Source organism: Otolemur garnettii, unplaced genomic scaffold, assembly GCF_000181295.1.
Source record: "Otolemur garnettii isolate 467f Iridium unplaced genomic scaffold, OtoGar3 scaffold00018, whole genome shotgun sequence".
Taxonomy (NCBI): Eukaryota; Metazoa; Chordata; class Mammalia; order Primates; family Galagidae; genus Otolemur; species Otolemur garnettii.
This window is the reverse complement of record NW_003852413.1, coordinates 2,798,462-2,804,887: the sequence shown is the minus strand read 5'-3', so window position 1 is coordinate 2,804,887 and position 6,426 is coordinate 2,798,462.

Sequence of the window (6,426 nt, the reverse complement as noted above, 5' to 3'; positions counted from 1 at the left end):
ACACTGGCTGGTCTCCTGCCCCCCGTGGCCTCTCTGCACACTGGCTGGTCTCCTGCCCCCCGTGGCCTCTCTGCACACTGGCTGGTCTCCTGCCCTCCGTGGCCTCTCTGCACACTGGCTGGTCTCCTGCCCCCCACGGCCTCTCTGCTCCCTTCAGTGTCTCATTCTACTTGTTGAGGGTGGGTCTGGGCACCTGCTGTGATCAGAGCCCCCCAGGCCATCCTCAATGGAGAGGGGTGCTCACAGGCTTCCAGAAACTTCACCCATCCCCATTGCCTTAACCAATGGTATGCTGGAAAATGTTTAATGATCAGCTCTGGAGGATGGGGATAAAAGGCCATTCATGTATCATCAGCCAATTTCCATGGTATAAATGCTGCCACCATGGCCAGTTTCAAGCTACCAATGTGAAGTTACCAGCTGGCACCACCCTGAAAAGGTAATGGCCACACTGTCCCACCTGCAGGTACTGCCTTCCTGGGGCCCAGCTCTCCTCTCCGAGCAGGCTCACCTGCCCCTCTGGGACCTGCTTACACAGAGATGAAAATCAGCCTTGACACTTATACCACAGGAAGAACAAGGAGTCACTGAGAGGCTGTCAAGGGTAGGTGAGGACCCCACTTCACAGTTCCACAAAGCTGTGCAGTTATATCATTTAACTGTGTGGTGTGGCTGAGAGCACACAGCACACAGCACACAGCCAGTCCCTGGAGCCTGCACCACCTGAGGGGCCTGTCCTGGGCTGTGAGGGGTTTGATTCTGTCTGCATCCTGTGGATGGCTAGGCTGGCACTTGGTGGCTGTTCTGTGCCCTCTCCCTGCAGAGAAAGAGCAGAGAAGGGCGTTCCTTCGGGCACCTGGCTCTGTGCGTGCTGAGAGGCAGGTGAGGGGTGTCCATGTTGTGGCCATGTGAATCCAGCAGGTGTGGCCAAGTGCTCTGGACAGGCATCCCTACCTCCCACCCTTTTGGTGTGGTGGAGGCTTTGTGGTGACCATTTGGTGGCATCTTGAGAATTACTTTGGAGGCCCAGGATGCTGTCTTCGCCTCAGCCCTCCCAGCCTGTGTGAGCTCCTAGGCTCCAGGCTGGCCACAGGTAGCTGTGGTCCTATTCTCCTGGCCAGCCACAGGTGGCTGCAGTGGCTTCCATTTTCTCTGTCTGAACTCTGACCTTGGTCACCTCAAATCCTCATGACTTGTGGCCTTCATTCAAGTCCAAGGGCCTCCAGCTCCATGGGGTACATTGTATTCTTTTATCCTAATGGAATTTGTTTGTATATATTAAGAAATGCAGCTGGGCACAGTGGCTCACGATTGTAATCCCAAAACTCTGGGAGGCTGAGGTGGGTGGATCACCCAAGACCAGGAGTTCAAGACCAGCCTAAGCAAGAGCGAGATCCCATCTCTACTAAAAATGGAAAAATTAGCCAGGTATTCTGGCAGGTGCCTATAGTCCCAGCTACTCAGGAGCTGACGCAAGAGGATTGCTTGAGCCCAGGAGTTTGAGGTTGCTGTGAGCTAGGATGCCACAGCACTCTACTGGGGCAACAGAGTGAGGCAAAAAAAAAAAAAAGGAAGGAAAGAAGGAAGGAAGGAAGGAAGGCAGGCAGGCAGGCAGGCTGGCTCTGAGCTGGGACCTAGAGATTTTCTGAAAGGCTACACTTACCTGCAAACTCTGGTGAGGGCCGAAGCCATGTGCAGAGTGCCTGTGGAAGCCAAGGAGCATGCTGCAAGTCTGTGTCCCAGATGCACCCACTACGCCCCTCCGCAGAGCCCACTCCTCTGACTTGACGCACAATCTCACCAACCTGGCGGCGGGTGGGAGGGACGAAGAAGAAGTGAGAATGTCTGTTGGGCTAGGTGGACAGCTCTGAGTAATGACGGGTGGCAGTGAGGAGGAAACGGACCACCTTTAAAACAAGACACAGTGAGAGAACTCAAAACCCATAACCATGGGGGGGGGGCGCTGGGACCAGAAGTGCAGTGTGGCCCCCACCTGGGCTCAGTGCTGACACACTGTTAGGCCCCTCACCTCGGATGCATCATGGGGAGAGCAGACCGTGCTGGGCCCTGCCGGGGGGAAGCACGTCCCCCACATGCCCTCCGGGGACCTTCTAGAGGATCCAGGGCAGGAGGATGAAGACTGAACTTTTTCCTTTGTTTGAAATTCAGTCACTCCGTAACAGTGCAACAGCATTGAAAAGATTCTCCACGGAAGTGACTGTTTTGAAATATACTGTGTATATTTTTTATCATAAAGTAATACATGTTTACAGAAAAACGTTGGCAAATTAAGACAGGAAGGAAGAAAGCAAGCCCATAATCTCGTGACACAGAAATAGTCCCTGTTACCTTTGGGGGTTTCCTTCTGGTCTCTCTTCATGTCTCCCAGCTCCTCTGTTTGCAGCTCAGGCTTGGTCCGTGGCTATATCTGGGTTGCGCTCTCTCTCTCTCCCCCTGTGAATATACTTTCAATTCTAAAAACAGGCTGGGTGCCACCTGTAATCCCAGAACTTTTGGGGAACAATGTAGGAGGACTGCTTAAGGCCAGGAGTTCAAGACCAGCCATAGGCAACATAGTGTAACATAGTGTAACCCTATCTTTACAAAAAAATTTAAAAATTAGCCAGATGTGGTGGTGCTTGCCTCTAGTCCCAGCTGCTGGGGAGACTGAGGCAAGAGGATGGCTTGAGCCCAGGAACTTCAGGGCTGCAGTGAACTATGATGATGCCACTGCACTCCAGCCTGGGGGATACGGGGCAATCCCGTCGCAGGTAATGATGATAGTGTGTTTTCACCATCTGCATCCTTTTTTTTTTTTTTTTTTTTTTTTTTTTGCTTCCTTGCAGCAGAGGATTTAAAAAACCAAAACCAAAACCCCAAACCCCAGTAATTTGATATCATTCAGTGAAGTTGCCGGATTTTGCAAATAAAAACATAAAACATCCACTTAGATTTGAATTTTAGCCAAACAATGTCCCCCCCATGCTGACTTGGGACACACTCACACTGAAAGATGATTCATTGTGTCTCTGATGTCACAGATAACTAGGGCTGTATTTTGTCTGAGCCCCAGCTTCCGGGTGCCAGGCAGCCTTAGATGGGGGCAGAGAAGGGCTTCCGTCTGGGCTCCTGCACACCTTCCCTTGGGGCGGGGGATAGACACCAGGTGACTCCTGGCTTCAGCCTGGCCCCCCTACCACCAGCCAGGTACCAGGCTGGGTGTTTTGTGGTTATTGTTCATTTAACCCTTCCAAGAGCCATGAAACCTATTTTTCAGAAAAGGCAGGGCACCTCCAGCTGAGTAATCGTGGGGGATTTCAGGTCTGCCTGACTGAGTTCCCCTTGCTTGGGCCGAAGAGCAATCAAGAGGAATCCAAACCAGGAGGCCATAAATGGGGCCCTGGGAGCTGAGCCAGGCGGCCAACAGTGCCCTCCCCAGAGAGCCCAGGCCCTGGGACCTCTTCCTGGTGGATTGCTCCCCATAGCAGGACTGGTCATTTGCTCAGGGGAGAGGTCTCCAGCCACAGCCTGGGACTAAAAGCCATTAGGGTTCTGGGCTTTTGAATTTCTGGAGATAATTTTTTCTGCACCCTCAGGGCTTGTTTAAGAGGAATTAAAGTACCCCAGTCCCAGGGGGAGGTTAAATGCATTAGATGAGGATTAAATGCTGGCCTGGGGACGGCAAGGCTCTAGAACTGGTCACTCTGTCTCCCAGCTTGCCTGCCTCCTGCAGACCCCTGGGCCTCAAGGTTCCCAGACACACATGTGCCGACAAATCTCAGCAGGGAGGTGAGTACAGCCTGCGACTCTGCATCCAAACACACCCTGGGGGACTGCAAGGCAGGAAGCCCAGTCCGGACTCTCCCCTTAAGCACTGGTCCCCTGGACACCACCCATAGATCAGTCCTGGGAAAGAGAAAAGCGGGGACCTCTGTACTACCTTCCACATCCCCAGACCCTCCTCCCTTCCTTCCCCTCCCCTCAGGGAGATACTCCTCCCTTTGCTGGGGTTGGGAGTCTGCGGTGAGGGTTGGCTGGGTGGGCACCCCCAAGAGGACCCAAGGAAGGTGTCCTCCTCCTTCCCCAGAAGAGGGGGCAGAGGGGACAACTCTGTCTGCCCCTCACCATCCCACCCCAGCCACCAGACTCACCCCGAGAGTCTTAGCCTTGGAGGTGCAGGGAGGGAAGGACTTCAGCAGCCTGGGAAATGAAGTAGCCAACAGTCTGGCTCCAGCCAGGGGTCAGCCTGTGGGCTACCCGGTCTGAGCCCCGTCTGTTGGCTGCAGTCATGCATCTGAGCTGAGCTGTGGCAGCCAGGAACTTCTAGACCAGGTCCCAGGTGGGGTGCACCTCTGCCCAGGTGCTGGGCTCTGGGTGGTGGGAGCTGGGAACCTGTTGGGTGTGGTGCAGTTGACTGTCTTTTCTTGTTCAAGTTGTGGCTTTTCCAGTCCTGGTATGATGGGTGATTTTTGTATTGAATCCTGGACATTTAATCTGTCACATTAGGGCACTCTGGGCTCTCTTCAAATCTTCTGTCTGAGCACCATTCATCCCACCCAGACTTAGCATGTCTGCCCTTGGGAGCTGTGGCGCCTGTAACCATCTGATTTGCAGAGCCATTTTGGTGCCAGTTTGGGCTACTTGGTTAATCCTGTGCCATCTGGGCTGCTACTAGTCCCTGCAGGTTCTGGTAAGGGGGCAGAGGGAGTGTCCCTGGGTGTGACCAACTCGTGCCTCTGGCTGAGTGAAGGGAGTCTCTGGCCTACAGGACAAAGAGGACAAGGGCTCTTCTTGTAGAGGCCCCTGCCCCTACCGCCCCTGGCATCTCTCCAGGGGAGGTGAGACTCAGGCTGGGTGGGGGACTGAGAGGCTTCTCCCAGCCACTGTTAGGGAGATGACAGGCCCTGCTTGGTTTCTTTGCTGGTGCTGCCGCTGGCCGGGTGTGGCAGGCGGGGCTCCCCCTTAACCCAGGAGGGATGAACCTGTCTGGCTTGTCTTCTGTTCTAGGTTAAGGACCAGGAAGCCCTGCGCCTGGGTCCTCTTCCTCTGCTCTGCAGAGGGACATGAGACACCCCCTGGACTGATGTTGCTTGGGTCTTGGGGGTCCTAACCTGTCTGCTGTCTTCCTCCTTCCGCGGAGTTCTCTGTGGTGGTGTCGTGTGTTACTTCCAGGGTTTAGAGTTGTGCTTTGCAGGGAGGAGCAGGGGAAATAAGCCTCCACCATCTTGTCTGGAATGCCACGTCCTGTTTGACTTTTTAAGGCTGGTCATATGAGAGCAGGTTTGCAAACCAGCGGAAGAATCTGGGAAGGATGGCTGAAGTTGCAGTCAGAGAGGGGAAATTGAGGACATGGCTCTCCCCCAGGGCTGGGTGGTCATTTGCTGCCCTGTCACCTGCTATAGTGTCATACCAGGAGCTTGGTATGTGGTTCTGGAAAGGAACTGACCCTGAGCTTGTCAGGAGGGCCTTTCCTAGGGAGGGAAGGACAGCAGGTTCATGTGGTGGTGGAGGAGGATGGGAGAGGGCAGTCTCCTCTCCTACTCGGGTGCTGGCGCACGGGTGAGGGGCACTGGGCGGGGTAGGAGGTCTGAGAACACAGTGAGAGTTTAAGGACGGCATGTATCCAGGTCACCCCCATATCACCCCTCAAAGACCTCCCTGTGGCTCGGTCCTACCGGAGGCCTCTGAGATGCAATCATCTGCATCAGCCAGGCTGGGACAAACCCCCCAGCTTTCTGCAATTAAAGCTTTAAGAGTAGAGAATCATAAGCAGGAGGGAAAAGGCAATTCTCCACTCAGCCTGTCAAAAGCTGCTCATTCAAACACTCTAAAGAGATAAGAGGCAGGGAGAAAATCTGCAGAGGCTCCTGGAAGCAGTACTGGCGGGGCAGGGTGGGGTGGGTGGGGAAGGGGCCCAGACCATGTGCTCACCTGGTGACGCAACCGCTTCAGTGGATGGGGCTGGGAGGTGGACGTGAGCTGTGCTGGGACATAGCTGCAGGGGCCCCAGTGCCTTCTGGTATGGGTGTCAGGAGAGGAGAAGGAGAATGGTACCATGCATGGCCAAGCGGTCCCCCAAACCCTTTCCAAGGTCTGGATTGATAGCCTTCTGCACCCCCCAGCCCTCTGCTCCATACCTACCCCTGCAGGCTCTGTGTCCTCCCGCTGGAAGATGTTCTAGAAATGCCCTTCTCCCCATGTGGGGGATGAGAGAGAGATGCATGTATGTGTGTACACACATGATGTGTGATTCTGTGTATGTGTGTCTATGTATGTGTGTCTGTATCATGTTAAATTTCCTTGATATTCAAAAACCTCATAAATTTGATAAGAAACAACTTGGCAGAAAAATAGGCAAAGGATATAAACAAGTAATTCATAGACAAGGAGATTCAAATGGTCATTGCATTCAAAACATATGTAAAC